At 41.7% G+C, this 22870-nt stretch overlaps 1 protein-coding gene across 8 annotated transcripts in view; it reads right to left on the bottom strand.

Moving 5' to 3' along the window:
• The window catches only part of SULF1 (sulfatase 1), a 124119-nt gene extending 106233 nt beyond the window's left edge, over positions 1–17886 (bottom strand). For 6 of the 8 annotated variants that reach the window (XM_058033933.1, XM_058033923.1, XM_058033871.1 and 3 more), the window contains exons 1-2: positions 17117–17435; positions 15433–15525 (exon numbers count right to left, since the gene is read on the bottom strand). The gene's annotated coding sequence lies outside the window, so the exon portion shown is untranslated. Of the gene's footprint in view, positions 1–15432; positions 15526–17116; positions 17436–17796 lie in introns of those variants that run through there. The other 2 variants (XM_058033880.1, XM_058033913.1) reach the window with 2 other exon arrangements.
• Positions 17887–22870: the final 4984 nt, after the last annotated feature.

The following is a 22870-nucleotide window of genomic DNA, read 5'->3' as shown; positions in this document are numbered from 1 at the left end:
CTTTGTGGATATTCTCGTTATCATCATTCCAGTACCATCAATCACTAAGGAAAGGGGCAAAAAATATGTGTCATCTTACAAACACCAGAAAGGCAACAGAATCTCCTTGACATAGACTTCTATACAACCATTATAATTTTTCAGGGTGTAAAGCATTCCCCTGTTTCTTGTATGCAATTCTGAGGGGAGAAAACTATTAATTTGCATTTGAAGGGATTTCCAGGAAGACCTGGCAGCCACAAAATAGACTTAAAATATTAACTAATACTCAAAATAAATGAAGGGGGAGGTGAAACAGGAAATTTTTTAGATGTGACTTGATGAGGGTTAATGAGTCCTCAATTAAATGTGTACTTTCTTGGTTGATAAAATATGAACATATTCCTCTGCCTTACTGTTCTGGCAGATTTTTCAGCAGCAAAACACAGCTTTTTCTTTAGCAAGAAACACAACCTGCTGACAAGGTTGTTTCAGACAGAAAAATAACTCAGGGGTCTTATAAAACAGATTTTCCCTGTATTTCAGTGCTTAAAATAACAAAGTCAGCGTGACCCAAAACTTGACCACTCCTTATCGCCTTCTGAACATAAAGAACAATGCCACTGCAACCAATGAATCAAAAAGCAAGATGATCTTCATTAAAAAATTTAAGGAGCAATTGAGGAAAGTGAAACATGAAGGTGAGGAAGGAGGTAAAAAAAAGCTTACTTGCTGGAAATTTGCCTCTCTTATTTGGAGAATGCAGAAGTTTACTAGAAAAAGACAGAAAAGAAAATAAATGCAAGTAATAAATCTTTTGTGTTAGCTCGTTAATGTCTGTGCTTTAAAATTTTTTATTAGCTTTTTTCTTTTTTTTTTTTTAAGAAATGTGGAACTGTTCCATGGACACAACTGAGCTCTGCCTTCTGTTAAGGGTTGCAGCACCATTGAAGTTCGAAATAATTTAAGCGGTTCTGTTGGGCTTTCAATTCCCCCACCTTCTTTTTTTCTTTCAGTGGATTGAAATGTGACCAAATAGCAGCATGACTGTGAATGGAAAAGATAATTCTCACACGACATTCTTCTCAGTGCTTTGGGGAAAATGCACACATACAAACACATTTGCCGATGTCTAATTCAAGATGTGACAAAAGAAAAAAAAGAAAAATCTATGAGGTTTTTTTTTCTTCTGAAATTGGAAACACACTTTAAAACTCTCCTATGATTTGTTTTGTTTAGGCTAATTATGACTTCTGCTTTATGTTGCCACAATAGATAGTAAACATTTGCAATATATTTACTGAGATTAAAAGAATTATGGGATGAATTTGTATCTATTATGCCATTAGCAACACCGCTTTAGTAATCAGTGGGAATATATTTTTATAAGTCAAAAAGGTGACTTATCAGTGTAACCCGACATTTTGCATTCTCAATACATTACATAATAAAGAGTGCTAGCAGATTTTGCTCTTCAGGGAGAAAAATACTCTTTTGTTGAAACTTTATGTTGCTATACTGACAGAGCTAGAATAAAGATGGAGGGAAGAAACTCATGGATTGGCTGGGAAATACAGCTTGCTCTGCCTCTCTCATGTGTGTGCAATTTGTTTATTTTTATATCCTTATAATGAACTTAAAAATGGGAAGTTCCTGAAGCAAAGTATGTCCAAAAGAGTGAAAGCTACATTAAAATTCTAACACTTCAGATATAGGAATTTACTTCTGTTGTTGTGCCTCCCACGCGTGTGCACACAGAAAAAACATTCACTTTCCTTATTAAAACATGATGGCGAAACTAGCTCATACTAAGACCATTTTTTCCACATCCTACTCACAAAATCTAAATTAGATTAGAGTCAAGCTTCAGCCACATTGTCTACTCTTCCGAGTAGGGTTTTTTTTAGCATCTATGTATCTTTTGAATTTCTCCAGCAATATGAAGGACTGTGAAAACTCCTAGCTATAAAAGCTATTTTAGATCTTAAAAAAATTCATGTCTACTTTCTTTCGTCCAGTTTTTCTATTGTATTTGTTATCTTTTCCTGAAGTCTACAGCCAGAAAATTGCTATCAGCATTTTCCCCCTTAATATCACAATATATAGGGTAACACAGTATCAATTCACCAGTGAAACTCAAGGCTCTGATGCATAATTTTGGAAATTTATTTGCTATTAAATGAATAAATTAGCTCTTCCAACTCTTCCATTTTCTATATTCCTATCTCTGGACAAGTTTACTAACCCTGTAGCAGAGTCAGCAGAATAGGAGGTCTATCCTGATGAGAGAGCTCCCCAGTGCTTCTTGTTCATAGCTTGGCATATAAACTACCATTTCAAAATACTTCAATGTGCATCAAGATGCAGAGTAGCTGAGGAGATTCCATGGAGCACATTCATCTTTGTTTGCAATGGGACTTCTGATTTCCAGGAGATTACAGGAGCAAGAGCTGGGAGGACAGATTCTGAAATCTCCCTGAGGCATCAGAGACCAAGGATCAGTGCAGAATAAAGATCTGTGTTGAGGCTCCAAGCTACAAGTGAGGAGTCTGTCTAAGACAGTATTTCAGACCCATCATCTTGCTGAGCAAAGATTAGGCCAAACAAGCTGGTGAGAAGGAGGACACTTTTGCCTTGTCAGAACTTGTATGTCCAAATTATCCTGCTCAGGAATAGACAACTTATTCTCCTCAGGAAGTTACAGGAGGAGCTCAACCATTGTATGGTCAAAGATCCTGTGGTGCAAAGAACACTGCTAAAGAAATTAGAAACATCCTTCAGACAGACTGGTCACGTGTGTCCCTTCTACAGGAACACCTTTACCACATGCCTGCGGGGCTTCCCTGTCACATTTATTTGAGGAATGCTGAGCCAGTTTCAATGCATCAGTACAAGCAAGTTTGCACTGGTGCAAAAAGTCAATAAATGCCACTCTAGACAATCTGTGAGTTTCAGAGACATTTACAGATTTGTGGTGATGACCACTATCACATTCAGGTTACCTATGACCAATTACAAAGTGATGAATAGTGGAAAAGCATGGATAAAAACTGAATAAGACCATACTTGCTAGCAACGCAATTCAGCAAAAAGGTCAAAAAGAACAGGAGAGTAGCCAGGTTTTAAAAAGTAAATGTTGCTCAAGTTAAGGTTATTTTGAGTCTTTTTAATGCTAAACCTTATAAAGTCTCATAATTAAGTATTCTCCCTTACCACAACCCTATACAGAACCGTGGAATTTCCTTTCACTTTCCTCACACTGTGAAACTCTGACAAAGATGGCTCAGATGTGGACTGAGTTCCAGAAAACATGCATTCTACTGTAGATATTCAAGAATTGGATGAATGGTGCAAGTGGTCACATCACTTGCATAATGGATGAGTCAAAAATTGATCTTCTCTTACATGCCAAACAAAGTTCTTAATAAAAAAAGTGGTTCAGATATTTTTTCTTATACCTATAAACAGGAGAAATTGAAGTTGTATTTCCCAGAATACTACCAGAGGTTAGTAGTGTTCCTAATTAAATGCCTGGGATTGAATGAATTGAATGTTCAGTGCTATTCACAAAGTAGCTAAGCTCAGAGAGCAGGAGGCTTTTTAAGGGGGCAGGTATGAACAAACTCAGGTGGAGATCAGGCTAAAATTAACACCAAATAAACTAGTGTGGCTTTGGACTTCCTATATTTTAAGTTGATAAATTCAGCTCTATTGGTTAACTCATCATCTGGCTACAAACAGAATTTTAAAAGAACTTCATAAGGAGAATACGTGCATCAATAGGATATATGCATATTGGACTAAAATGAGATTGTTATAATTGTCAGTTCTAAAGTTACAGAGACATATAAGAAGCACCATTATGGAGAATCAACAATAAATGATGGGAAGAAGTTCCAGCCACATGAAGATGAGGAAAGGCAGCATAGCTGTAAAGCAGCAAGATATTCAGGGGAAATAATAGCACTAATGTCAATGATAATAAGGGTTCCAGACTGTGGGATGCTGTTGTTTGAAATTTATCTATTTTAGGACTCAAAAAAGTTCATTCAAAGTCTTCCCAAACTTCTGTAGAAGGCAATAAAAAATCCACACTGAAAATGAAACTTAAAGTAAAAATCTTGTATAGTTTTAGTTTATATGTTTTAACTAGTAGCCCTCAACATTGTTCAGTTGGACTGCACAGCAAACCCCTGAATTTGAGATACTCTTTGAAGAAGATCTTATATGACAGACCTGGCCAAAACCAGGAAGAGCATCTTCTCATGTGAATGTATTTTGGAGAAATATTTCTCCTGCACTTCACTGTGTCTGGAAGATCTATTTAAAGTGAGCTAAGAACAACTGCATGTATCATAAGCAAACTATAAGCTGGAGTGAATTGCTTTAGTATACTGCTTTTTATAAATATCCAGTTTACTCAGACACTGAGAAGTCAGGATGAAAATCAAGAATAAAATTTAATTCAAAGTAAGATAATGAAAACAACAAGTTGAGGGCAAGTGTTTCACACAAGATAAGCAACAGTCACTAAGAGAAGGACACTGAATTGGAGATAGCAATGGATCTCCTCAAGACAGGACTGACAGAAGGACCTAGGTGGGCTGGAACAATGGGCCATCAGGATCCTGACGGAATTCAGCAAGGACAGACGTGAAGTCCATCTGCTCAGAGCTCATTAAATGGCACCTATGCTCAATTTTTTTGGGCCTACAGTACAAAACCAGCCGTGATGAACCGGAGCAAGATCAGTGCAGGGCTATCGAGATGTTTTAGGGATGGAGCATTTGCCCTGCAGGGAGAACCTGGCGTTGTTCCTCCTGGAGATTAGCTGGACATGGGGGGGATTCAGAGCAGCTGCCCAGTGCCTGTAATTAGTTATAAAGAGAGAGAGCAAGGCTCTGTCAGGAGTCAGCAGTGCATGGCAGGAAGACAAGAGATAAGGGGCATAAGCTGAAACAAAAGAAAGTCAGACTGGATATAAATCAAAGCAAGCTTCTTCCCTGAAACAAAGCCAAAGAGGAGAACAAGTTGCCCAAGACACTGTGCACTGTGCACTTAATATCTTCTGGGGATTTTCAAGTTGCAACTGGATAAAGTCCTGAGCCACAGGATCTGATCACATAGCCTAGTTTTAGCACCACCTGAGACCTGCCAAGGTCCTTTCCAACCGGACTCTTCCAGTGTTCATTCTGCGAGTATATGAAATGTTTAATATATTTGTGAAGGGCTTGGTTGAGAGTGTCCTCACAGGAAAGGTTGAGTTTCCTTATTCTTGACAGAGGGATAAAGAATTGACTTGACCATCCCCGTTTGGAATATATATGGATGAATGCAGTGCTAATCATACCATTGTGCTTTGTGAGGGCAAAATGTACATTGAGAACTAAACCAAAATGAAATTTTAGTGTGGAGATTGGCTTGTTCTTTTCCTGCACTACACAGTAGCTATCACTATCACTGCACATTACTGTGTGTCTCATAACAAAGCTCCATGGAAGGCAGGCAATTCGATGTGTCATAACAGACGGAGACATACCAAACTTCAAAATTCTACAATGGTTACTACTGAGACCGAGGGCAGGAGAGCTTCAGACCAAGCTCTTCTCCTCTCAAGAGTGTGGTACCTGAAGAACATGACTGCCTTTCCAGCAAAAGCAGCAATGTCCTAAGGACAAAGTTTCTCTGAAACTTTTTCACAGGATGATTGAAAAAGTCTTTTGAAGTGAGCACACCAAGGACTGAGACCCCCTATCTAGCCAAAAGCATTCAGTCTCACTCTGTATGTGGCAGTAGGCACAAAAGAGGCCCAGACAGAAATGGAAAACATAGCAATATTTCTAGATTTTTGCAGAAGCAATGCACTCAATAAATTGCAAATGCAGCAACTCTGTTCATTTGTTCCTAATGACAATAAAGAAGATGCTTGGAAGGGAACCATTAACCAAACAGATTTTTTCCCAAGATTTGTTAATCTCTAGCAAGAGAACTGACAAAATCATCACTAGCAAAATAGAGCTGGAGACATGAAAGAAGAAGGCTCGACACTTCATCATCAATGCCACAAGCTATTAATTTCCCTCTGAAAATCCAGTGTAACAATTTTGATTCAGGAAGGATGAATGGCCATAGCAGGGAAAGTAAACATGAACTGTGGAAAGTCTTTCTGGTTAAGCTGGAAAGGCTGCAGCCAAGATATTTCCTACTTAACCTTCATCAAGGAAAAGGTCAAAAAAGGCCAATGTATTTAAGTAGGGCACAGGATGGAACAGTAAAAAACTTCCTATGAAAAAGATGAAGTTCACATTCTTTTGGTCTTCATTAAAACTATTCCACATCACTCCACACTTTCATTTAAAGCAGTTTCCTGACAGCATTGAAGACAAGATCTAAAAGCATCTTTTGTCAAAATATAAAAGTGCAAATGGAAAACAATTTGTGTACTGTACACAAAATAGGGGAATGTATGAAGGATGCATACGAAAGAGAAAGAGAAAAAATACCTTTAGCCTTAGGAAATTATAGAGGCAGAGGTATGCAAGGTAATCAACCACCCTGTGTACCTCCATGTACATGTATTCTAAGCTGTCCAGTTACCAAGGCATATGTGGCTTTACCAAAGTGGAATTTTTATTTTTTTATATGAAGCTTCTAAGGAAAAAAGAATTTTCTTCAAGCACTACAAAAGAGATGGAAATTAATGTCTACAGGTATGTAATTTCCAAACTGCTTAGAAAACAAAATAGCTCTGCTTTGAGTCTCCCTCCTCATGTCCATAACAGCAACTATGGTTACTGGGCAATAGAATATAATATATGGCAAATGCCACACTCAGGATTTTTCCTGGAAGAACAGATGAGAACACCTTTGAGCAAACTGATATGTGAATGGATCAACAGATATCTGGAACAAACACAAAGAAATGCTGCTGGGAGAGAAAAAGAATATATTTTCTTTCCATTCTCCACTCACCAAATCTGGTCTGCCTTCCTTTGGGATATCTATCAGTCACGATTCAGACTCCTACTCCATCTATTTTAGAAGCTCCCTAGTGTCTCAGTCTAATATGTGATGTCTCTTGCCCTATAGTGTCAGCATGGCACTTTATTGCCCACCTCAATTTTCACCCTTCATTGTTCACTACCACTGTTCCTATTAACTGTATATGTTGGCAATTCATGATGAAGTGGGCAAAAAGCTTCTTCAGACAATGAGAGTGGCCCACACAGAGCTTTGAAGATAAGGAGTGAGACATGGACTCTTCATTTCGTACCAGATGTGACTCAGCAAGGTGTCTGGAAGAGATGGGTGAGGCATTCTAGGAAACCTGCTCTACCTCCCCCTGTGTTAGGCTCTCATCCAAAATAACTGCAACACTTTCTTTAGAGATGAGTTGTTTGACAGTTGGGTATGACTTCAAAAACCCAGACTCATAAATACATGCATTACTGAAATCAATTCTGAACTGAAAAGCCCAGCATATTCTTCTACTGTAGGCAGGGAAACAGCAACTCTGGCAGTCACTGGTGGCTGGAGACTAAAACAAAGCAGTGAATAGTTCAAATAGCCACCAGATTCAACACCCTGGTACTCCACATGTCTGTGTCCCTCTTCCACTGCCATGGTAGCACTGGTGTCACAGTTCAGGCTTCAGTACTGAGCTGTGATACTGCAGCAAATGCAGAATGGTTGAATTAATGCTGTTATCTGAATGGTCTGTGACTGAAGGGCAAATATTCTTGTGGGAAATGAAAATTTGCTCTGCACTGTATGTTGCCCTGGGGCTCCCAAGGTGTGTGCATGAGTAATCTCCATTGGAGGAGTGGAGCAGACAGGTCGCAGCAGCAGCATCACTCACCTGAACTCGAGCTCTGATGCCCATATTGATGACCTCATTAAACTGTATGTAGGAAACAGCTTTATTCAAAGCAGCCTTGAACCAGCACCCAAAAGCAATGTGATAGGCATATGAATGTCATTGCAGAACTCCCTCAACACAGGTTCAAGATCCTCAGGAAGTGATTCTCTCCAATAATTCTCTGGATTTCTTAGCAACAACTAAGGATTTTACACGGCATTTAAAAGTAGGAATACACAAAGTACACATGATATTCTCTCACTGTAAATGCTCTGCAGCTACCAGAAAGTGCAGTAAATTTTCTATCCTTAGATACAAGGTACACAGGGTCCTCAAAACACACAATATCAAGATACAGTTCCTCAATGTCACTTGTCCAAGACAGCACATACATCAGCTATACTTAGCCATGTCCTTGTTTTATCTGGCTTTTGCAGAGCACATTGCATGTTGGCAACTATTATCCTCTCTAAAGGTTTCACAGGATTTGATAGATGTCCTCTTTGTGCTATAGATATCCATGGTACCCAAGACCAAAATAAATAGCTATAACACAGACCTATTTCTTGAGACATGGTTATATTGCATATCAAACCCTTCACAAATTGATGATGTGCAAAACTGTGCAAAATTTATGGAGAGGAGATGTTTGCAGAGCAATTTATTGAAAGACAAAATGGGATGTGAGCTGCAAAGGATGGGGAAAATCTGAAAAAATGGTGTACTTCTTTCAATACGTCTCTGTAGCTGCACATTTCCTATGTTGAACTGCTATTCTTTTGAGGACTCTGGTGATCCCTGACTGTGCACACCTCAAAGTCTCTTCATTTTTCCCTTTCTCACTTCAGACGATCTCTGCTTTAGAGGAATGCTCCATACCAAGCAGAAGGAAAACAAAACCCAAATTCAGTGGCCTTTTTCATTTAGGAGTTGAGTTGCAGAGCAGTAGAGCTCAGGAAGCCTGAATATTGGCAATGGATGGAAGTTTACAGTGGTATAAAAAATACCAACCTCCTACTGATACAGAGATAAAAGAAACGACTGGAATTCCTGACAGATACTTGTGTTCACTTCAGAACATTTTTATTGGTCTAACTGTGGTAGTTGTCTCCCTAAATCCTACCATCTCCTGGTGGCCAAGCAGACAGTGTTACAGTTTCAGTTCATAAATTGGCCCTAGATGTATAATAGATAACAACAAGGTAAGTTCACATGTGTTTTACTAAACACACATTCAAGATTTCAGATGTTATAGCTAAAATAAAATAGTGGGCAATGACATCAAAGGAACCTTTGCTCAATGTTTCTACAAAGGCTGGATTAATGCAGAATTATTTATTGTCACAAAGTTAGCAAAACTCAAGTATTATTCTAAAAGATACGATTCTTAGCATTTTTACAGTCCTTGGGGTGCAAAAAAAAGGTGACAGTTAAAAGGCATCCTGTGCTGGTTTTTTTCAGGATGTTCAGTTTATTATTGCACTACTGTTCTCTAATTTGTGACTGGCATGCCCCTAGGCAGTCAAGTCACTGGGAAATAATCCTGAAAAGTTTTAGCATAGGTAGATCCAGAAACATGGGTCCTGAATCTCTTCCTTTTCTCTCTTTCTTCCATTCTTTGTCCATCATATTCCTCTAAGATCATCCATTATTCCTCATTGTGATTTTACTGCTTGTGGGCACCACCAGCACCATCACTGATTCCCCTAAGCTCTATCTACCCCACAGGCCTTTGAAACATTCTTTAAGTAACAACACTGAGTGATTTTTAAAACATTTGTGTGTAACCTATATAACTTACATTCACATTTTTTGTCAGTATAACCCAGCAGTAGAACAGGTGACACTTTGGAGGAGTACAGTGTTCCATTTCTACAGTCAGTACCAAAACTACATTTAATCTGAGTATCCTAATCTCTTCCAGTGCATCATATCTCCAGGGTTCAAATGAAAGACCTGCTTCATGCATTCTTCTGTGGAAGGTATAGGAGACACCTTAAAGAGTTGTGTAGGAATTACACCACAGCTGTTCAAATACAGTGTTTATCCATGCCATCGCTCATCTATGGGCTGAAAAAGAAACTCAAGGTGATATTAAGTTCTTCCAGGTTAAGCTCCTCAAAAATCTTTACAAAGCAAGCCAGCTTCAACCCTACATATGGAAAGAGGCAGGTGCCTTTGAAGATTTACAAAAGGAAATCCTGCTTTCCTAACTGCAGTGCCTGGAGGTTTTCAGGAGGACTCTCTTCATTGATCAGAGACAGAGCATGCCTTTAGGTAGCTGCTGTGTAAGTATTTAAGACCCAAGGGGCACCTTGGCTACGCAGGCTGGATCCCACCCTCAGAATCTTATTCACCTTTTTAAAGCAGCAGCAGAGCAGGCACTTCTGTTTCTTTCCTCTTTTCTCTCCACACCACTTACTAGCTTCTCTCCAAATCCTAGTTGTTGGGTTAGAGAGTCAGAAGTGGTAAGGGAGGATTTTCTGTATTCTGAGTGATACTGCAGCGAATCTCTAAATAAAAAGGGATAGGCCTTCATTACATGTGCACATTTAGCCTCATGCTCATGGTGACACTGGCACAGTCTGTGCCAGATAACATCTGTTATCACACTTCTCCTGTGGACGCACACAGTGCCCCAGTGTGTGGGTTGAGAAGGTGCCACCAGGTAGTTGAATATCTTACAGCTCACAGCCCCCTGAAGGGTTGGCCATGTTTCCCCTCCTCACCCCAGGCCAGCAGCTCCAACCACTTTCATGGCTCCATGTGGACCCTCTGTCCACTTGCTGAGATGAACCAACTCAGCAGGCAGCCAGCCAACAGAGCTTCCCACAGCCCTGATGAGTTCATTCCGCACTCCAGGAGGTGAGCCAAGAGCCAAACTTGGCACAAGGAAGGAGATGGGAACACACTGCTGCAGGCAGAGGATGGGAAGATCAAGGATGGGTTTCTCCAGGGCAGCAAGCTATTCTGCTGTCTAAGAGGAGACAAGAAACCTCACCCTCTGTTGCAATAAAACCTCTTTAACAAAATGGGAGTTATCAGACGACCGATCAGAAATTTCAGGAGGAGCTGATTACAGTAAACCTCAGGAAAAAAAGTTGGGTTGTTTTAATTGCCAGGCACAACATGCACAAACCCACCTTGTTCACACAGCCTGCATGCATTTACATAGGCAGATTTGGGATTTCTGTTAGTTTCCTTCATGTTTCTGGAGCTGCATGCAAGCCAGCTGTCTCAGCAACCAGGAGGATTAGGCTTAAAAAACCAGAAACCAGAGATCTGAACTTCTCACATTATATCTTGACTCTTACACTTGAAGCTTTACAAAGAAGGCTAAATATCTTCAGACTACTGATAAAAGTCAGGAGAGTTGGCAGTTTTGCAGACATTTACAGGCTTGGCAACACATTTTTCTGTATTTAAGTGAAAACAGACAAAACAGTGCACATGGTAGAATAACTAACATCTTGGCACATTGCAATTACAATACTGGAACAGACCACTATTCGGTTTTAATAGATGCTTTTGAGAAAAACAATCCCCTGTGTTCAGCTCCCTGTTACATTTATTCGCCAGAACCCTAGTGCCAAAAGCTTCCCCATCTTCTCTGTGGGCTTTCCAAACAGAGTTCACCTCCTGTGAAGCACCACAAAAATACAGCTGCTGTCAAGCAGCTCCTCTCCTTGCTAAGATGGGTTAGATTCACATCACAGAGAAATGGCAGCTTGCAGTGCCACAATTACATTCAAACCAGGATAGGATTTTTTTCGGAATACAGCATCACTGACTTTCTAGTCTTTTGCTTCTATATAGAAACTCCATGAAGTATTCTACAGATAGTCTAGCACTGATCTGCAGCCTGGAATTCTGCAGCACAGTACCACTTCTAGAAATATTGCAGTATATATTCCAGCAATACTACCAAATATGCAGATTTAAATACTATAATGCAAGTTAATATCTAATTGTAAGTCAATTTTTGCTACAAAAGAAATAATTATAAAAAAAAAGGGAAATCATTATAAAATTTTGAGTGTAAAGGTCAACTATTATCAAAAAATGTTTCACTGTAACCAAACCACCAGTGGTGGTTATGACTGGGAAGGTTCAGAGCTCCAGGATTAATAGAGCACACACAGTAACTAAGGTTTACCAACCATTCCAGCAGACTCTGAAAGTAAGAACTAAAGTTCCAGGAAAATCACTGACACTAAATCTGCTGTGTGCCTAAACCATAAGATGAAACAAGCATTAGTTTCCTCAGAAAATAAAATTCTTAGGACACGTGAAATTAAAATGGAATTACTCTCACCAGTTAACAACTTTTGAGTATGAATAAGCAATGCTAAACAAAGATCTTGCAGGGGCCCTCAAAAGCAGTCTACTGACATGACTGAAATGTGCTAAAATAATTCAGCTAAGGAGAGTCTTGTTTGGTTAATAATTTAATAATTACTGTGCTGCATTCTGAGGTGACACTGCTTAGAACCTTGGGCCTTTCCACTTTACAGCTTCCTCTCCAAGCACATGACAGCACTGAACTTGCCCCTCTTGGTAGGAATAGCAATGGAATTACTGCACTCTGATCATATGGAAATGATGAATTAACGTTGGAGCAAGGAAAGTGAAAGAGAAAAAAATCCGAGGGGGCAGGAGAGAATATTACACTGCTGATCCAGAGTGATGGCTGAAGGCTTGTTAAAGGAGAAGCAGGGTGACTTGCTGCCGCTGCTAGGGCACAGCACAGGGGACTGTACCCCCTCCCACTCCCTTCCTCTGCTGCTTTCTGCACGTGTGGCTGCTCAGGGACAAGGGCTGCAGGTAACTGCGGGGCAGGGACAGCCACACCTCAATGGATTATTCACTATGCACATTCAGCCCCCCCACTTCACCTGCAGCCCACTTAATGCAGCTCTACCTGTGATGGAGGCACTGGGACAGGGTAGTATGAGGAAAATGACTGTGTCTTATGGGTGTCACAAAGCTCTCTTGAGAGCTGTGTTATTCAGTGCCTTCTGATTTAATATCCTCGAAATCCCCAAAGATGGCAGTTAAAATTTAAACAGGCATTCTGAAAAGACACTCTTGATCCCATTATCAGTGTCGTGGATGGGATTACAATGGGGGTGGTAATGGTGGAAATGTTTTAGGAGAGATCCAGTATCAACAGCAGGAGTGGCCACTAATTGGATTCTTTCTATGTCACCGCAGAGTTGTCACGGGACCCTCGTTCTCTGTTGAACACTGCAGCTCTCAAGGGGCTCAGAAAGGAGCTTTCTCAATTGTTATCACATCAGTCTGCCTTCCCACTCAAACACAAATCCCCCAAAGCTCTTTCTAAAGCTAAGGAAATCATGGAACCCATGACTCCCATGACATCTGCAACAAGTGTCCTGCCTCATCAGTGTGAGAATGGGCCCTGACATCATTACACAAGGCTCAAACTCCTGATCCTGCATGAGCATTTGGTCATATATATATATATATATATATATATATATATATATATATATATATATATATATAATCAAGTGTAGGGTATAAGTTAAACAAAGCTAGATAAAAAACCTGCAGACTGTCAAAATAGATAGTCTGCAATAAAATGTTTCTAGCCAGAACAGAATTTGCAAATGTTTTCTAATATTTTTTTCCTTAGCTGTCTAACTCTAACGTCCACTGAGTGTGATTTTTATAATGGCTTGCACACTTAGGAGCACTGTAACCAGCATCACAACATTTAAAATAAACTGGTTTTATCAGTTCCTGACTGAAATAAGAGAGGTTACAATAATTTTCACACTGTTACTCGCAATCTCCAGGATACTTTTGGATTTCTACATGCAATTTTTTTCCTAACTACATCTAATTTAGCCTACTTTTTGAAGGTGCATTTACATGCCATTTGGAAATTCACCAAGTGTTTTTTTTAATGCAAATTACACCAATCATAATTATTTTTTTCCTCTGAAACAGAGACAAAAATCAATGAAAGGCCAAGGAGACATGCCAAGAAGCAGAAACTGAAGTTGCATATTGTGACATAATTAGCTCACCCACCTCAATTATAAAGTGCTAAGAAGAGGAAGCCCCTGACAAGCAATAAACTGACACATAATTAAGACAATTCAGGGCAGAACACATTCTGGCTGGAAAACATTTCCTTGTGCTCTACCTAACTGCTCAGAGCAGTGAGAAAAAAACCAAAACAGGGTGACACTTTGAAAACTCTGTGAAGACAATAAGTATCCCACCTAATTTTCACTAGCTGGGGGAAAAAGAAACACATCAGCTTTTGTGCAGAGCAGGTTGCCTCACATCACAAACAGAGTTGATAGTACAGACATGCCTGGTATGTTCAGCATTCCATATCAAGCGAAGATGAATTAGCCGCAACAAAAATGTGTTACAGCTTTCATGCAGCAGTTTATGGATTTTTTTTTGTACCTCTGGAATTTTTTACCTTGAGCGTATCATGGAACTTGTACTGTCTCAGATCTTTTCCTAAGATTATTTTTATCTCACTGAGAGGAACATCTTTGTGAGCTCTGAACACTTTTACAGCTGCTGGGATGCTAATGGGAACTTCATGTGTGTACCCAGCACAAGTGCTCTCAGGGAAAAAAAAGCCAATGTCAAAGGAAGGTATGTAGAAGTCACCATAAATATGTCTTTGAATGTTTACCATCTGGAACAGTAGATTACGTTTTGACAAGAAGCTGGACTGCCCCGTGGGCATTGTCTTTTAAACAGCCCCATCATTATGAAGGAAGGAAAAACATGATTTGCTGTTCCTAGTTTCTCAGCAAGATTTTCTGGCAGTGCTAGAGAAACTAGTTTGCTTTTTTTTCCCCTAGTAAAACAATAACAAGCTGGGCATGTGTAATTAGCTATGCACTTTCTTTAAAAATATGGTTTCTTGTAGATCATCTGATCTGTGATACCCACAAAGAGGGATAGGTTTCAGCTAGGCAGTGACAGCACCAGGCTCTGCAGCTCACAGTGCTGCACCTCAGCTTTGCTGAAGTCTGAACCTCTGTGTGCTGAAGCTGGCATACTGAGCTTCTCACAGGACACACTGGGAGAAAGAGGAGAAATCCAATATACAAGACTTGTACGTGGAGCTATAATGAGGTTTTCCTTTGGTTTTGTTTTTCATTTGAAGCTTGTAAAAGTTTCCATCACTTTTTACAATGAGAAAGTGTAGACTGAGAGAAAAAACCAAAATGGTCAAATTTATTCACATAAATCTTGGTCTGGTTGCATGGTGATTTTTGGGATTTAGCTAATTTTCTGTTTTCAAATTGCTGTGGATGACTTCTGAGGACACATTCACACTAAAGAGTGTGTTTGAAAATACAAGCTGAGAACAACCTGTAAAGAGGCCAAATAATCTGTTCAAGGAAAAAAGTTAACAAAAAAAGTTGGTTTGAGGCAAAAATATAGGTGCAACATGAAACATGGGTTTATGGGCATCATTACACTGTTGAATACCAAAATCACAAAGCACCAGCTATAAATCCCTTTGCTCAGCCTACTAAACAGATCTTATTTCATTACACATTAGATACAGTATTATATATAGAATATCTCACCTGTAAGTGGTGAGGACAGTGTTAGATTTCTTTCACAAGTAGGAGGCCAATAATTCATAAGCACCAGAGGTATGTGACAGTTACTGTGAAGAACTGTTAAGGTGCAAAAGAAGCAAATAATATTGTTACTCTGCACAGGAAAACAGCATATATATACAGCAAATTTTAAAGCAAACAACTCCAAACCAAATAAAAGGAAAAATAATCCATCCTCTAATTTCTCCATCTAGATAATTTAGAATAAAACAATGAAAACGTCTTTTCTGATAAGCTAACATACTGTAATTAGTGATCACATTTCTGATTTAGTTAATTTGCTGGGCTTCCCACGCTCCAGACATCAATGAACTTAATAGCGGAATTAAATGAAAATGATAGCAGAGTACTTCCATAACTAATTTCTAATTATATTTCTGCCCCCCTTCCTTCCTAAACATAAATTTTTGCCTACGTCTAATTAACACTTCAGATTGCTAGTTTAGAATCTATAAATATAGCGAGTCTTTAATGATCCATTATAGTGATGCTACTTAGTTTTCAATGACTTGTAAAACTTTCACAAACAGATCTGCAAATGAATTACATCCATCTGCTCTGCTGCAGCTGCAAGAGCAGCATTACATTGTACCCTGCCTTTCCCTACTTCCCTGATTTTCTCTTAACTTTACACCATGTGTTAGCCAAACCATCTCGATGCCGACTGTCAGGAGCCCCGGCAGGTCTCTATAAAGGAGCCTTCAAACTTTACAGACATCTCCAACGCACTTTCAAAATATTCTGGTTAGCCTCCCAGCTGAGCCCCAGACAGGCTGCAGCATCCTGCTCCAAACCTGGGGGATACTCTGCCGCGGTGCCTTCTCCCGCCCGAGCACGCAGTTCCACGGCTCTGCCGGAGCTCGGGAGATGCACACACAGCACCCACGGTGGCACCGAGCACACAGCACCCACCGTGGCACCGCACACACAGCACCCACCGTGGCACCGAGCACACAGCACCCACGGTGGCACCGCACACACAGCACCCACCGTGGCACCGCAGACACAGCACCCACCGTGGCACCGAGCACACAGCACCCACGGTGGCACCGCAGACACAGCACCCACCGTGGCACCGAGCACACAGCACCCACCGTGGCACCGAGCACACAGCACCCACGGTGGCAACCCCAGACACAGCACCCACCGTGGCACCCTCAGACACAGCACCCACCGTGGCACCCCCAGACCCCGGGCGGGCACCCACACACACACACACACACACTCACACTCACACTCACACTCTCACTCTCTCTCTCACACACACACACACACACACACACACGCACACACACACTCTCACGCACATGTGCGCCCAGCGGAGAGCGCTGCCTGCGGGGGGAGCAGAGCCGGCTCCCGCAGCGCCGGGCACACCGCTCCCGGGGAGATTTTCCAATCTACACCTCCGAAAGCGTGACCTTAGCGGCGCTAAGAGTGTTAGCTCTATGAAGACAGCCAAGCATCAGGCTGTGCTCGCTGTTATCTGTCAGCCGTACAATAGCAGCATTGATAAGGCAGCAGCAACTGGCTTTGACAAGTGTGCTGTGCTAGCATTCCTCTGAAAACCGTGAAGGAAAAAAAAAAAAAAAAAGGAGAGAGAGAGAGAGAGCGAGAGAGCGAGAGAGGCATGAGGTGCCTTTTACTTTACCTGAACAAAGTGTGCGGTTTTATTTTTCCCTCTGAGCTGCTGGAAACGATTCTTCCCGCTTCTCCCCCAGAGCTAGGTATTTCTTCTTTTGCTTGCAGCTCACACTTGGGGAAGACCACACAGCTCCAGCAAGGCTGCCTCTCTCCCCTAATCCCCACTCGAGTGTGATGACACACACTAACCCCAACCATCTGTTGAAACACGTCCTCAAGCACTCAGCACAGTGGTGTGTCAAGACGGGCTGCCCAATCCAATCGCTGGGGTTGGGTGGCTCTTAAGGAGCTGGAGGCAGAGACAAGGGCAGAAACTATGAGGCTTGAGAACTCTTTAGCAAAGTAACCTGAGATTTTGAGAAAGCGCTGCTATTGAAAAAAAGAGCAGAAGGGGGAGGTACTCGCGGGAAGGTAGAGGGAGTGGATTAGTCTGGTGGCCAGTTGTGTAACTTCTCACAACTCCCTGTATTCCCAGGGGACCACTGGGACCCCTTCGCAGTGCGATGCACAGAAGCACAAGAGCAACACTAAAATGTTTTTGTGGCAGGTCTATTGAGGGCAATCTCCACCGAGAGACGCTTTTCTAAAAGAGATAAATGATGCAGTTTGAAATCCTGATTAAGTGCTACTGCGGGAGTCGTTTGCAGGGCGATGTGACATCTGCATCCCGAAATCCCACATTCTTACCGTGCCGCGGTTACCCCGTGGCCGCTTCCAGCCTTCCTGGGAGAACGGCGGAGAGAGGCTGGAGGAAAACTGGGATGGGGGGCGAGGCGGGGAGAAGAGGGGATATCCGAAGAGCAAATATTTCTGCTTCTGCACTCAGACATGTGCGAGTCCTTGCCCCGAGTCCGCGCTTCCAGGGAGGCGGGCTGGCCGCCCCCGCTCCCCGGTGCGGGCTCCCCGGCCCCGCTCCCCGGTGCGGGCTCCCCGGTGCGGGCTCCCCGGCCCCGCTCCCCGGCCCCGCTCCCCGGTGCGGGCTCCCGGTGCGGGCTCCCCGGAGCGGCTCGGTGCCCGCCCGCCCTCGGCGGCTGCAGCGCCCGCTCGGCGCTGCTGGGACAGCTCCGGCCCCGCTCCCCGCTGCCTTCCCCCGGCCCCGGCTGCCACCCGCCTGTTGCTTCCCCGCCGCTTCCGCCGCCGCCCCGCAGCGGGACGCGGCCGCGTTTGGGGAGCGCTGCGCTGCCCCTGGGGAGCCGTGAGCGCCCCGGCCGGGGCTGGGGGCTGCGGGCAGTGCCGCGGCAAGCACGGACTGTGGCTGGTCTGCACCTCAGTTTCCCTCTGCCGCAAAGCTAACATTATCACACCTTCCTCCCTCTCAGGGTCACTGCCAGGAAAAATGTACTAATTTACAGAAGATGTCCGGGAAGGATAGATAAGGGACACAGAAAAGCTGCTAAGTGCCAAAGAAACAGTTCTTTCCTTTCCCCTCCCTGTAATAGGATAGCGTGGAAGAGAGACTTAGAATCTCAAGGGTTTTTACCTCATTACCAAGTGCCTGACTTGACACTTGCATTAAATCTACATTTCACATTATGACAGATGTTGTGTTTTCTTTGAACTGAAAGGGAAGGACGTTGTTTTGGCATTAAAAGTTACTCTGAAAGTGTTAACATCCGACTTGAAGAAAGGTTTGCAATTGTGAAAAGACACACTCTGCCCAGCTATATGAAAGCCATATGAGGGTCTTGAAATGCTGATTTGGCTTACTCGTTCTTTAATACCTTACACAAGGCTGTTTCTGAATGACTAGTGGCAAAGTGAGTACTTCATAAAATGTGAGATTCAAGAGCTGGGGTCTGAGCCCAGATAGCTGTTAGCAAAGCTGACCTGGAAAAGAAAGGAAAAAGAAGAAACTGTATTTGCCTACGTTCTTCCCCAAAGTGATGATACAGTGCCTGTTTCAGTCTATTACTCTGAAACTGCTATCACAGATGTTTGGTATCCACTAGAACACTACTCCCTAATCTGCTAATTCTAGATAAATAAACAGCTGAATAATATTTTCAACAATAATATGTGGTGAAGTAGAGATGCAACTACTGTCCCTGGGGTATTGTAAGATTCTTAATGTTGCCAATTATATCTTCAGGGCAAGGGTTTGGTTTGATTTTGTTTCATTCTAGCAGACTGTGATCTGTAAACAGACTGGATAACCTCACATACCCAAAAAGCCCTGGAGTCTTTATTGAGCTCATTTGCATTTTCCTTAGCTGTACTTCTTACCAGTATTTTACAGTAACTGCCTTAAAAATCTATAGTGATCAAAGATGTGGAATATCAAAAAGCCCCTCAAATTGTGCTGCATCATGCTGTGTCCTGACTCACTTTCTAAAATGCAGCTCACCTCACAGATGCTCTATGTTTATATTGGTCAGATGAGAGGCAAATTCAGCAGGGTTCAATGACAGTTATGTGCATACAATTATTTTATGCTGTGATGTGGTGAATGCTTATCCAATGTCGCTTATTATATCTGAGTATAAATACACATAAGCAAGTTACTGAGCATTTGTGTGATGCACAGGCCAAGGTCTGTTGGTTTTTAGGTCTGTGTGAGTCAGGGATGCCTCTGCTGATGCCTGTCAAGTCACAATACTGTAAAACTGACGTGTTTAAAATGTCCCCTAATTTAGCGTTTTGTATACCAAGACACACATCCCCCCACCTTTCTCTTCATAGTCTCTGCCATGACTTGAAATACAAATTTTTGTCTCTATTAGCCCTCAAACATCACCCATGATCATGTTTTCACTTAAAAGCTACTGCTGATGCTGCGGGATAATTTAACTGCTGCTTGTGTGACTACAGCCAGATTTAGTTTGCTGTGACAGCTTATAACAGACTTTTGCACCACTTTTCTTCTATGCACACTGCCATCTGCAAAGAGTTTAGGTTTTAAAGGCTGAAATGAAAGCTGCACTGAAGAGCCATACCCGAAATGCTGTTAAAATTATGCATCATAAAACAGGTTCTCAAGTTGACTGTCAAACCCTTGAACTCTTGCTAAGGTCAGGCTGCCCCCACTCACATAAGACTTGTAGCAAAGTGAATAATGCTTTATGCAAATAACTCAAGACAATCCTAATATGCAAGATTAATTGTAAGTAATTGTGATATTGAGAAACAGTCACTCCTGTTTTGTTCCCACAGATAACATGTCCCTCACAGAGTAGTTCCAATTGGTTTCCATGGTAGCCAACAGCATCTCTAAGCCAGGGCACTGAGGTTCACTCTGTGTTGCCTAGACTTTAACTCACCACCTTTCCTCCAGCACAGATGGCCTTGGCAGTTTTGTGTGTCGGTGTGGAACACAAGCACGTAATCACACACGTGCACCTCTGCTCAAGAACCTCATGCAATTCTCAACTCTGGCATTTTCAGCTCTCAAAAATAATCGAAGGGGATTTTTCATGATTCCTGCAGCAACCTCAGTCTGTCTCTCCTGCCAACATGAAGGGAAGATGACTTTTTGCTTCCTTGAATAATTTTATGTTTACTCTGGATTCAATTATGTTTGAAGAGTTTATATAGGAACAGAAGAGGTTCTAGAACATGACTATAAATCTACCAACAAGTTTACTGTTAAATTCTAGCTTCAAATGCATGCTCATGCATGAATAGCATGCTCATGCTCCTGTTGAGTTTCAATGATATCTTGTCGAAAATGACATGTAATAAAAAAGCCCTTGAAATCCTGAATTGCAAAGAAAAGATAAATAATTAAAAAACAATGTTTCATTCTAAAGATCCCAGAAAACAGCAAGTTCCAAGAAGCACAGGAAGATATGCTTCTTCATGTGGAGCACAGTGAAACCTTGGGGCGACTTGCTGCAGGATGCAGTGGGGATAGAAATGACATGTACTCAAATGTTTGGACAAGTTCATGGAAAAAAAAATAAATACTCTCAGTAATTAAATACAAATATATAGCTTCTGGTACAGGGAATCCCTGAATCACCTGGAGTGGATCCGGGACAAATATTCCACGCTTGTCCTATTCTTACACTTTACCCCAAGCACTCACTATTTTCCACTGCTGGAGGGTGCCAAGCCCAGTATACCCATGACTTAGTGTGGCACAGCTGCTCTTTCTTTCTTAAAGAATTTGGCAGTTTTGGGGCCTCATGGTGGGTAGTATAAGAGAGATGAATTCCTTCTAAGAACTTCAGCCAAGATTTTTAGAGGTTGGCTCATAAATCCATGTTCAGGAGCCTCAGTAAAAAAGGTCTGATCAAAAGTATTGAGTATACAGCAGCTGCTGGTGAAGCCAGCATTTCATTTTCTTTTTCTCCATATGTGGGCATTCCAAAGTCAGACATAGGCTCATGTAAAACTTGTGAGCTAAATCCCAAACTATATTCTGTGCAAAAGTCTGCTCAATTGCTTCTTAACCTGGAGTCACCTAAATTTCAGAAACACATGGTCTTTCAGAAGCATTTCCTCCATGCTGGAAGCCCAGAGCTGTGCAAGACTCAGGATTCAGGCACCCCTTCACTACAATCATCTGAATTGATTCAGTTGGCTCTCAGAACTCACCTACCAAACTTGGAGACATTTGAGTGGCACAGCTAAAGATCAAAAACCTGGCCAGAGGAAGAAGCAATAAATAACATTTAGGCATGCAACCATTTACCCGCTGGATAGCTTTCTTCTCGCTGCCCCTGCTCAAACCCATTCACCTGAACAAGATATTCTAACAATGATTAGTCTGTGTAAAAAACACCATAGGGTTAATGTACAAAAAATATTGAGAAATTTGGTGAGTCACACCAAATTTACAGCACACAAGAAAATGCAGAATTCTGTATCCTAGAAGTGTGGATGCTGATCCAGGCATCCCAGAACAATTTCCGTATTTTCTGGGGAAATGTGCATAGGCCTATACATGTACTCTCTTAGTAGGAAACCATACATGTGCTAGCCTCAAAAGGACTGCTTTAGAAATGCATTAAGGGCACAGTTCCAGAATCAGGATTACCTGCCTGTGCAGAGCTCTTGTGGGATGGAAGGATATAGACTTCAATTTTTTAAGGAAGCTCTTCTGCCCTGCTCCATCTTCCCTGCAATGGAATCAGAGGGTATGGAAGTTATGCCCAGCTACAATCTGTCTTAGGACTGCAATACTAAAAACAGTTCCCCTGAGGGGTAACCAGAACAGAGGATAGAGTGCAGGTGAGACAGACAAAAGATCATAATTGACTCAATTCATCACAGGGCTTTACAATTTGTCAGATTGTTGTCATCACTATCACTTGCCTCCAGAAGAAGATTAATAGTTGAAATAATTGTCAGTCTCAAATTTGTGTTTCTTCACTTACACCCACTCTCAAAACACTGATTCTTTTTGGTTACTATTTCTTCTAAGGTAACTCCCTCATTAGTGGTTGCATAGTAATTCAGTACCAAACAAGGTCACTGCAATTAAAAGGCACGTGTCTTACCCTAGCAGAAGAGCTGATTAGATTTGTCATAGCTAAATTTTTTTATTTTATATTTTGGTATCCCAGAATTAAATAAAGAAGACCAAAAAAACCCAACAAATGAAAACCCAGTATATTTGTCATGTCATTGTTAGGGAAAAAAAAAAAACAAAGCCAGCAAAAGTTTTCCAAGCTAGAGCCTAATATGACGATTTAATGCACCAAGAAGCTGTGGTTCTTCCCTTCTCAGCTGCCAGCTGGCCACGAGTTTCAGCTCCAGCACAGTAAACAAGTGATCACTGCGTCTGGGAAGAGCTCAACACACCAGACAGCTGGAAAAT

This window comes from Melospiza georgiana, chromosome 1 (assembly GCF_028018845.1).
Source record: "Melospiza georgiana isolate bMelGeo1 chromosome 1, bMelGeo1.pri, whole genome shotgun sequence".
Classification (NCBI taxonomy): domain Eukaryota; kingdom Metazoa; phylum Chordata; class Aves; order Passeriformes; family Passerellidae; genus Melospiza; species Melospiza georgiana.
Note: the sequence above shows the minus strand (reverse complement) of the source record. Positions and strands in the feature narration are given on the sequence as shown.